Source organism: Mobula hypostoma, chromosome 10 (genome assembly GCF_963921235.1).
Source record: "Mobula hypostoma chromosome 10, sMobHyp1.1, whole genome shotgun sequence".
Taxonomy (NCBI): Eukaryota; Metazoa; Chordata; class Chondrichthyes; order Myliobatiformes; family Myliobatidae; genus Mobula; species Mobula hypostoma.
In genome coordinates this window covers 35000956-35013279 of record NC_086106.1, presented here as the reverse complement: position 1 = coordinate 35013279, position 12324 = coordinate 35000956, and positions in this window count along the sequence as shown.

Below are 12324 nucleotides of genomic sequence, written 5' to 3'. Positions count from 1 at the left end.
GTTTCGGCATTCGATAGGTTTCACTGGGATCACCCCTCATTCTTCTGAATTCCAGTGAATAGAAGACCTGAATCATCAAATGGTCCTCCTATGACAAGGCTTTCAATCTCGGAATCATTTTTGTGAATATCTTTTAAACCCTTCCAATGTTAGTTCATCCTGTCTTAGACAAGGGGCCCAAAATTGTTCACAAGACTCCATGTGAGACCTTACCAGTGCTTCATAATGCCTTAACACTACATCCTTGTTTTTATATTCTAGTTCTCTCGAAATGAATGCTAACATCACATTGGCCATCTTCACCGCCATTTACACAGTATAGAGGGGGTGGTATTAATGGGGAAGGGTGGCATTACTCATCAGAGAAAATTTCAAGGCAGTGCTCAGAGGAAACCTACTGGATGGCTTATCTACTGAGACAATATTGATGGAACTGCAGAATATGAAAGGGATGACAAAGTTAATGTATTGATATGATAGATCTTTTAACATTCAGCGGGATTTAGAAGAGCAAATAGGTAGTGAGATAGCAGTTACAAAAATAATAAGATTGTTATGGTAGGTGTTTTTAATTTTCTGCTTATTAACTAGAACTCGCATACTATAAAAGCACTGGACAGTTAGCGTTTGTCAAATGTCTTCAGGTAAGTTTACTTAATCGATATACAGGTCGCAACAAGAGACAGTGCAATACTGGACCTCCTTGTAGGGAATGAGACAGAGCAGCTGCCAGACATGCGTGTAGGGGAACAATTTAGATCTAGTTATCAAAATTCAATTAGCTTTAATATAATTAAGGATACAGTTAACCCTCAAGTTGAGATTCTAATTAGAGAAAGGCATCAGAAGAGAACCAGAATATATGAATTGGGGTTGTTTGTTTTCCGGCAAAAAATCCCTAGTAAGAGAACTTCAAAAGAGAAATATTGAGACTACATGAATTTTCATTTTTCTGGTTAGAATCAAAAAACAAGACTCAGTGGAATTTGATTGGTTTTCAACAGATATTGAAGCCCTGATTAAAATGGAGGAGGCAGCCATCGCTCTCTATCCAAGCACAATTAAGTAAGGTTAGATTCTGTTTATAATCTCAACCCCATGTTTCCCATTTCAACTCCTTCACACTCCTGAGAGCTTTCAATGCAAGGGAAAGTATTCATTCAAAATCTTCCCATATTCTCTGGCTCTATTGGAAACAAAATGCCTGCCATTTTATCCTAAAATGTTCCATTCTTTTCCATTACACTGTGGAACCTTAATATACTTATAAAAAGCCTTGTGATCTTCCTTACTTTTATGTGCCATTGATATTTCTTGACTGCTTCTTGTCCTCTTCATTACTTTATAACCACCATACTATACTCTACATCAATAAATAAGCATCTAACTCTCATTCAGATGCCATATCTCAAAACAAAAATAAGTTGTTCTTTTATCAAGCAAAACAAAAACCATATGTTTGGATTAAGAAGGAACAATTTGGTTTAGAATGTTCCATAAAAATGTTTGTTAATATACTATGGTGTTTCCTCAGATATACTGTATAACCGTAAATTCATAAATCTACAACCAGTATATTGCATTTGAACGTCTGTGTGAAGCAAATGGAAAATATGCTTGATACATTGCTGTCAGCTTTGAATAAGTTTTCAAGGAGTTTCATGGGAATATCCATCTTTGAGCTTTCTGAGGGCCACACTTAGCTAGTGACTGCTACTGATAACACCTGGTTCACTCAAATCTGAAACAACGTTCTTGCTTTGAAAGTGACGAAGAAAGATAGTTCCATTTGATTAATCTATTTTGACCTCAGGTTAAAGAAAAGTAGCATCCGGTCTATTAAAAAGCTACTTTTCAAACAATGGAGAGACTTCTTTTGGAAAGTAATATATAAGATTCTATTAAAGAGAAACCAGCTCTACTTCAAGTCAGAGTGTGTACGTATCAGAAAGTAAGTCAGAGAAGGTAATGAGTTGGAAAGTTAAAAGCTTGTTATATTCTTGATAGTAGTAATGGCAACATAAATGTATGATATAAGAGCTATTTCTGAAAGACGTTTCCACGACAACCGGAAGTTGGAACTCAGTATGAACTTGGAACTTGGAACTTGGACTCCGACCATATTATTTGCCAAGGGAAATCTTACACGCAATTGTGGTTGTTGTGTACATCCCTCCCTCTGCCTACCCGACGTCGACATGTAGCATCATTTACACCATTGGGCACAGGAGTACATTCAGCCAGAGACTCATATCACTGGGATGCAACACTGAGCATCATGTGAAGTCATTCCTGCATGTAGTCATCAAACTTTGCAGCTCCTCCCTTGGAGGGTTGGACATTGTGGGCCAATGGGCTGGTCCTGGACTTATTTCCGTCTGGCATGGTATACATATTATTATTTAATTGTTTGTGGTTTTGTATTGCTATGTTTGTATTCTGTTCTTGGTTGGTGCAACTGTGACAAAACCCAATTTCCCTCGGGAACAATAAAGTATGTCTAACTAACTAACTATCTAGTATTCTGGGATAATCATTTTTCCTAACCAATGGACAAAAAGGTGACTTAGTTTTGTTTATCAAATAAAGAAGCAATATCCTGCCAAAATGGGAAGTAGATGATACGAACGTGCTATCATTCAGTTGGAAATAATGAATATCAGAGGACAGGAATCCTGGATAAGACCTGCACATAGGTTTGTTTCCAATATATTGCTTTTCAACACATTGGAAGTCCAGAACGAGGGGACACAGTTTGAGGATAGAGGGGAAGCCTTTTGGGACCGAGATTAGGAAAAACTTCTTCACACAGAGAGTGGTGAATCTGTGGAATTCTCTGCCACAGGAAACAGTTGAGGCCAGTTCATTGGCTATATTTAAGAGGGAGTTAGATATGGCCCTTGTGGCTACAGGGGTCGGGGGTATGGAGGGAAGGCTGGGGTGGGGTTCTGAGTTGGAGGATCAACCATAATCATAATAAATGGCGGTGCAGGCTCGAAGGGCCGAATGGCCTACTCCTGCACCTATTTTCTATGTTTCTATAATGTGAAGTACCAAAAGTGTGCAAGAAGAGAACTGTATTTCGATTGCATCAATTAGATAAGCAAGGTGAACATGGAAGGGAAATTAGCCAATGTGTCACAGACTGTTTCATTGATGAGGTAACTGGGAACAAAAATTTTCAAGTTTGGTCATATGTAATGACAGTGGGTTAATAAAATATGTCACAGTTAAGGATTTCTTGAGGACTGTGTTACAATGTTTGAATTCCAGACACAGTTTGAGGAATGATATTCAAGGCATATCCAATATCCTTACCTTAAAGACAAGAAAGAAATATTGTGTTAAGTAGACTTCGTAAACAGGCTAAGGTAATGTGAAGTGGCAGATGTTAATACAACTGGTTAGTAACATGGCAGAAATGTATCTAAACTAAAAGCAGATACTCAAAGAGACAGATAAGCTGTTACTAGTTGAAAATGGAAGTCAAAGGGAAAAAGGTGAAAGCGAGACTGTATAATGTAGCAAGGGGCAGAGATAAGAGTGGTCTAGATTTCAGGAGTAGTGGAGATTACAAAGTTAGTCGGGAGGAAGTTAAATCATTATGAGTAAATCTAACAAGTTACAAGAAAAGAACAGTAGGGGCTTCTATGATCATACAAAAGTAATGAGGCAACTCAACTAAGTGGGCTGAAAGGCTTCTAGACTGAGTAAATGATAATAGAAAACAATGAAGTGATACATAAGTTTAATCAGTACTCTGCAGCATTCTTAATTGTGGAGTAAATGCAAACGTCGCAAAGGTTCCCGAGTTTCCATTGATATGGAATAACTTGTAACAATCTCAGCTGCAAGGAACACACTATTAAAAGATCTAATGAGACAAAACTCATGAAAGCATTCAAGTTTTAATGATTCACGTAAGGATATACTAAAGTACGTGGCTGCAGAGTGAGCAGAACCATTGGTTGATTTTTTTTTAATGTTCAAAGTGCAATGAGATTCAGGAAGATAGAGAATGTTTGAAAACTGCTACTATGACTATTGTTCAATGGGGGAAGGAGACAAGAAATGGGCTTTTACAGTACAACAAGCGAAGCACGCGATGTTGGAATTTATAATTGATTCATCTACACCACCTGTCATTTGGTGTAGATGAATGTAAACGAACTGAGTCAACTTGTTTATTTGGAAAGTAAGTCTTATTTTACAAATGCATCATGTTTTTCAAAGATGTAACAAAGTAAATAATTACAGTGAAATTGCATTTCAGAAGCCATTCTTCAAGGTGCCACAAGAAAAGTTGGTGTACAAATAAAAGTTCATATATTAATGATTTTTGACAAGACGGATTGAAAGTAACCTAGAGAAGGGAATAGTAACTTAGGTTTCTAAAGTATCAATGACTAGAAAATACACTGTATGGTATCATTGGGACTTTGCAACTGATTGTAAATAAGTGTGCAAAACGTGTCAAATAGTAGAGATCGAAAGAATTGAAGGTCAGCATACCCAGTAGACCATAAGACATAGGAACAGAATTAGGCCATTCAGTCCATTGCATCTGCTCCGCCATTGCATCATGGCCGATCCCGGATCTCACTCAACCCCTACAACTGCTTTCTCGCCATAACCTTTGATGCCAGTGACCAATCAAAAATTATCCCAGATCCCACTCAACCCTATACACCTGCCTTCTTGCCATAACCTTTGATGCCAGTGACGAATCAAGAAACTATAACTTTCGCTTTAAATATATACCTACGGTTTGGCCCCCATAGCTGCCTGTGGTAGAGCATTCCATAGATTCACTGCTCTCTGGCAAAAAAGAATTCCTCATTTCCCTCTGTTCTAAAGGGTCACCCCTCAAATTTGAGGCTGTGCCATCTAGTTCTGGATACCTCCACCATAGGCAGCATCCTCCCCACATCCAGCCTAAGAAGTCTTTTCAACATTTGGTAGGTTTCAATGAGATTCCTATGCATTCTTCTAAATTCCAATGAGTACAGGCCCAAAGCTGCCAAGTGCACCTCATGTTAACCCCTTCATTCCCGGAATCGTCCTCTTGAACCTCCTCTGGACCTTCTTCAATGACAACACATCCTTTCTGAGATATGGTGACAATACTTGACAATACTCCAAGTGCAGCCTGACTAATGTATTATAAAGCCTCAGCATTAACTCCTAGTTTTTATATTCTATAAAAATGTTGAAATGAATGCCAATGGTGTATTTGCCTTCTTTACCACTCTTCAACCAGTACCTTAACCTTCTGGGAGGCTTGCACAAAATTCTGATGCTTCAATTTTCTCCCTCTTTAGATAATAGATTGAGGTTTTGTTCCTTTTACCAAAATCCATTATTATACATTTACAAATACTGTATTCCATCTGCCACTTTTTCTCCATTCTCCCAATTTGTCTAAGTCCTTCCGCAGACATATTGCTTCCTCAGCACTACCTACCCTTCCATTTATCTTTGTATCATCTGCAAACTTTGCCATAAAGCCATCAATTCCACTATTTAAATCACTGATAATCTATGTGAGAAGTAGCCTTCCCAATACTGACCACTGAGGAACATCACTGGTCACTGGCAGCCAACCAGAAAAGGCCCCTTTCATTCCCGCTCACTGCCTCCTGCCTGTCAGCCATTTCTCTATCCATACTAGTATCCTTCCTGTAATGCCATAGGATTCTAACTTGTTAGGCAGCCTCATGTGTGGCACCTTATCAAATGCCTTTTGGAAGTCCAAGTAAATGACATCCACTGCCTGTCCTTTCTCCATCCAATGCACCTGCGTAAGCTCCTCTCTCATGTCTCTGCAATTCTCTTTATTCCACTTTGTGACTTATTCTTCTGCCTTTAAAATTGCTGTGTCAATTTAATCATATTATGATCACTGCCTCCCCAGGGTTCATTTACCATAAACTCCCTAATAAAATCTGGATTATTACTCATCACCTAATCTAAGATAGACTTTACCTGAGCAGGCTCAAGCACAAGCTGCTCTAAAGAGCCATCTCGCAGGCATTCAACAAAGTCCTCTCTTGTGATATGACTCTAACTTGATTTTCCCAATCCCCTTGCATAGTAAAGTTCCCCATTACAATTGTGACATTACCCTTATTACATGCCCTTTCCAGCTCCCTTTGCAATCTCAACCTAAGATGTTGACTACTATTATATGATTCCCATAATGATATTTTACCCTTGCTGTTTCTTAACTCCACCTACAATCATTCGACATTCTTTGACCGTCACCTCTTTCTAGAGATGTTATTCAATCTCTTACCAACAGAACCATACTATTGCCTATGCCTTCCTGCTTGTCCTTTTGATACGAAGTATATCCTTTGATATTAAGCTCCCAACTGTGACTTTCTTTCAGTCGTGCCTCAGTGATGCCCACAACATTATACCAACCAATCTCTAGTTGCACATCAAGTTCATCCACCTTCATTCGAATACTGAATGCATTTAAGTACAGCATCTTCAGTCCTGCATTCTTCACCCTTTTGAAATTTGCCATAGCAGTACAATTTAACTCTTTGCTCTGTCTGCATTTGTACCCAATCCTTGGCTTGTCCTTCCTCACATTCATATCACACCCATACATTCATATTACACCCATCATCTACTTGTAAACCTGCTTGCTCATCCTCAGCTCTGGTTCCAATACCCCAGCCTATTAGTTTATACCACTCCCAACAAATCTAGCAAACCTGCCCATAAGGATATTGGTCCTCCTCAGACTGAAGTACAAACTGTCGCTTTTGTGGAGATCACACCTACCTCAGAAGAGGCCCCAATGATCCAGAAATCTGAATCTCCCCCCAGCTCCAATTCTTCAGCCACCACAGTCTATTCCCCAGTCACGTAGCACAGGTAGCAGCCCTGGGATTACTACCCTTGTGGTCCTGCTTCTCAACTTCCCTCCTAGCTCCCTGTATTCTGTTTTCAGGACCTCCTCCCTTTTTCTACCTATGTCGTTGGTAGAAAATTGCACCATGACTTCTGGTTGCTCCCTGTTCAGGATACTGTGGACACATTCTGAAACATCATGGACCCTAGCACCTGGGAGGGAAACAACCATGCATGTTTCTTTGGTTATTCTTAACAGAATCATCTATCTGTCCCCCTTGCTATAGAGTCCCCTATCACTGCTGACATCCTCTTCCGCTCGGTGACTATTCTTGACAGAATCACCTATCTGTCTGTCTTACTATACAGTCCCCTATTACTGCTGACATCCTCTTCAGTCCCTTCTGACCATAAGATATAGGAGCAGAATTAGATCAATTAGCCCATTCGAGTCTTCTCCACTGTTTCATCATGGCTAATCCATTTCCCTCTGAGTCCAAATCTCCTGCCTTCTCCATGTATCCCTTCATGCTCTGACTAATCAAGAATAACTTAAGAAGAGAAGACAGTAAGATTAAGGAAACTTGGTTAATTAAGAAACTGGAAGGTCATATCAAAAAGAAGGAAGCATGTTATTTTCAAGTGAATAGGGTGTATTGGAGAGAAGTTAAGAAAAAAAGTTACAAAGGAAAAGTGGGGAGGGGCACCAAGTGATCTGGACAAGCAAATCCAGAGAGAAGTACAAAAACCCATGTCTAAGTTTATTTGAAGTCAGGGTGTATCAGGGAAAGTATTGGTCCCCTCAGGGAATAATAGGAAATATCTCTCCTGAACTGATAATTTTCATTGGTACTCAACAGTGAGGAAGAGGTGCCAGCTGGAGATTTAGGGGAGTGCTATGCTGATGTACTAAAACATCAGAAAAGAGAAATGCTAAAGATGCTGGCACACAATAAGATTCAAGATTCAAGATCAATTTAATCATTATCAAGGAATGCATAAATTAATAAACCTTGAGATTTGCTTGCTCACATGTAGCCACAAATCAAGAAACCCAAAGGAACCCAATTAAAATTTAAAATAAGATGAACACTCGATGCGCAAGAGAAATTAAAAAAATACAAATCATGCAAACAGCTGAAGCGGACGACAGCATTCTGAACCAAGTTAGAGTCCTCAGATCCGAACACCGAAGCAGCTCGAAGTAAGCCCAAAGCATCGCTTATCAGTCCATCATATTACTGGACACAGCACCATGGAGATGAACGTCGTGGAGAATGAGTGAAATCCACTCTCGTCCCAACTGATGCCCTGCCTTTTCTGGGTCGGCATTTAAATTGACCCAACAACGGAACAGCGAAAGGCTTCAGCGCCCTGGAGAGAGGAGTGGAGGTCACAGAGAGTGAGCGAAATTGGCTTTCATCTCCGAACTGGGCCGCTGTTTAAATTGTCTAAAGGGTTTAAGATATCTCACACCAGGACCCAGGCACCGGGTCTGGATCATATCATTCAGTGTTTCGTTCTGGGCCCAGATTCTGTCGCCCAGCCCGAAGCCACTGTCAAGTTCTTCAGATCAGGTTGGTGCCCAGAGCGAACCAACCTCGCTCCTGGGCCAGCTGCCGGACTGGCTATACAGGCATCGGAGCCCTAACTGCAACGATTCTGCAACAATCTATCTTGGCTCATCCTCTGAACTCACTTCACCACTGTTCGCCTCTTCTCTGTTTGCGGCGATAATTTAACAGAACTTACCACAGAAAAGGTATTTTAGTGATGCTTTTAGTTGGATTTCTTATCTTTTTGACCACCAGAATGTCACACAAAATTGGTCAGTAATGCTATCTTAACCAGAAGATGGATAACAAATAAGATGGTTCAATGCCTAAGGTATCTAAGAGGACCTATTCTTCGAGACAACACACACACAAAAATGCTGGTGAACACAGCAGGCCAGGCAGCATCTACAGGAAGTGGTACAGTCGATGTTTCGGGCTGTGTGTTGCTTGAATTTCCAGCATCTGCAGATTTCCTCATGTCTGTATTCTTTGAGATTCTGGGAAGCAAGTGATGAAATTATCTGAGCTCCAAGGGATATATCTACATCTTTATCAGTGGCAGCCAATGCACACAGACCAGATCGTAAATATTGCCCCTCATTCAAAAATAACAGTAAGTCACGAAATACAGAAAACATACAAAGAACCAGCAAACCATTCGTCAGTGAATTATTGAAAAAATACTTAAGGAACTATGAAACATTTCAGGAGATAACTAAGAATATTGAGCAAGTTCAATATTTTGGCAAAAAAGATCAAAATTTTGCTTGGTGAAAAGTCGTGGCCGAGGGTACTTTTTCCAATTGTATGCCTGTAATTAATTGTGGTTGGTGCTGGAAGCTTTGTTTTTGTCATTGACATGTAGAGAGCAGAGGTGGCCTGTTTAGTAAGTTTGCTGATTAAACAAAACTAGTGAAGCTGTTAATACATAACATTGACTGAGGATATAAAAGAACAGAGTATTTGAAAATTGCAGCGGTGACATGAAATTACTTGCAATACTGTAAGTGTGAAGTGATTGACTTGAAGTGCGGATATCAGACACAGTCTACAGTAATGCATTATTATATAAAAGAAGAAAGATTACACCTGAGCACAATAGAGACAAATCCATTATAGATTTTAGTTCACTTCTTCTCCCTATACTGCCACAGTTTGACCTATCAGGCATCTCTGCATTTCACAAATTTAATGTTCCTCTATAACTGCCCTCATATAACACTCTTTATGTTCCTTCCTTCAACTTCTCCTTTATACCTACTTCCATTAATCAAACGAACCGATGACATGGCTTATTACTATTCATCCTTAGCATTTCCTTATCAGAGATAATCATGTTTCCCAATCCATTCCCTCCATATTTTCTGTAATTTAACCCCAACCTTTTTTCATCTTTCTCTGTTTGAGCATAGAATCTTCAAATGAACCACTAATTCTATTTCACTTTCCATACACCAGCAATGTTGCCCGCCTACACAGCAATATTTATGTTAATCTTCAATAAGCTATTTGAATAGTCTGAATGTTCCTAGCAATTGAGAAGGTAAAGGATTACTTGTTTATACAGTGCACTTTGATTGCTAGAAGCATTTTGTTGAAGCCCCACATACAGTAAATTCAAGCATATGTGACTGAGGGTAGTATACTAGCATCATATGAGCAACTGGTTTAGGGACAGGTAACTGAAGGAATAAATGGGTTATCTTCAGGTCAGACAAACAGCAAATAGAGGGGTACTGCCAAATGTATGGGTCCCATATAAATTCAAAGTATGTATCACTGATTTGAATGAGGGAACCAAATGTGAGATTCCTGTGTTGCCTAATGAAATGAAAGCAAAGAGGCTTCAAAAGGATTTAGACAATTTCAGTGTGTAGGATATGCATTAGATGCAGCAATACTTTAGAATTATCCACTTCAGTAGGACAAGCACAAAGGTATAGCATTATATCAATGTTGATCACCTGAGAAATATTAATAAACAAAGAGATTTGGTGAATTTGGATACCTGTCACTGTAAGCAAACATGCAGATATAACAACTAGTTAAGAAGGCAAATAGTATGTAGGCTTAATCATAAGAGGTTTTGATTATAGAAGCAAGATATCTCATGACAATTTTATAGTGCCTTGGGGGAGAGGTCATGTCATGTGAAGTTTTTGTTTCCTTACATGGGATAGAGGGAGTTCATCATCAGATTTACATAGAGAGAGTTCCATATCAGACTGATTTCTGGGAAGGTAGCGTTGTTGTATGAGAAAAAAAAAACAGGTTAATTTACGTTGCAAAGATCAAAAGATTAACTTCTTTTATTTGTCAAATGTCATAGAAATATCAAAACACACTGAAATGTGCTGTTTGCATCAACGACCAACACAACACAACATGTGGTGGGGACAGCCTGCAAGTGACACCATACAGATGTGGAATACCCACAATTTATTAATCCTAACCTGTACATCTTTGGAATGCACATCTTTGTATTCACTAGCTGTCATGCCACGGTCTGACCATATAGGGGCGCAAAATTCCTCTGGGCTCCACACTGCTCCACCTGCTCCCATTAGTATTTCATTATTTTCACCTGCCTTGTTTTAGTTAGAAATTCACCTGTGCCTTGTTTTGTTTGACTATTTAGATCCCCTTTGTTGTGTTTGCTTTTACTTACTCTTACGTACCCTGAGTGTCGTGACTCACAAGCCCCAGCCTTTGTCCACAAGAAGGAAGATTTTTTACTCAAATCCATCCTTGCGTCTGGTCTGCTAGCCACCTGGTCTAAGTTTCTCCTGGAGGTCCACTGGATAAAGATACAAAACTTCACAATGATAACCCTGGTTCAAACCCGACCTTGCAACCCCTCCTGTACAGCAAAACTAAGCCTTTCAATAATCCAGAAGAGTATGAGTATGAACATCTCTCATCAATGCTCACTATCCAGGAAGTCATGGTAAGTCGACATGAACATTTGCCGCAGCAGATATTGACGACCCTATAATCACTCACCGAGACCATCTGGCTGAGCCTGCAAATGTCTGCTGACACTGCAAACATGCCAGGGTCCAAGCAATTTGATGGCAACCCAGGAACATGGAGAGGTTTTCTTATGCAATGTTCTATGGCCTTTGAGCTACAACCCACCAGGTTCCCCTTAGACAACTGCCAAGTGGATAATATCATCCCTCTTCCCTCTGGCAAAGCTCTCGGCTGGGCTACAGAGCTCTGGGAGAATTCTCCAAGTTGTGAAAATGTATCCCATGTCACCAGGGAGACGAAGAGGGTATTTTGAATACCCAGTCTGCAGACAAGAGGTAGCTAACCGACTCCTCCACATTTATCAATTTGTAATTTGGTTGAATATGCAATCAAATTCTGCACCCTGACGGTAGAATGGTTGGAACTTCAAAGGATTTATAGCTACCATGGGTTATCAGGTGACATTAAAGATGAATTGGCAGTCAGTGACCAGCTGAAAATCTCTAGCCTATCATCAATACCTCCATCCAGGTTGACAAGCATCTTGAGGAAAGGAGAAGAGAGCGCTGCCATGAATTCACTAGGGTTGTCAGTCCCTGACCCTCTCCGATATCATCATCATCAATGTGGTCACACACCCACAACCCCCCTTGATTTCCTCCAGAGGACCCAATGCAATGGGCAGAAACCAACATTCTCAGCTGAGCGGGACCAGAGAATGAAGGAAAGGTGCTGTGCCTACTGTGGTGAGCTGTGTCATATCTGTCTGTTCTAAGATGTCGGGAAACATCCAGGGAAGGTAGGTATGTGATAAGATCCACCATTCATTCCAGATCTACTACTTCCAGGGTTCTGCTGTGTACCTCCATCTCCTTGGGCGATCAACAACATGCTACTAGAACCTTTGTGGATTCTGGTGCAGCAGGCAATT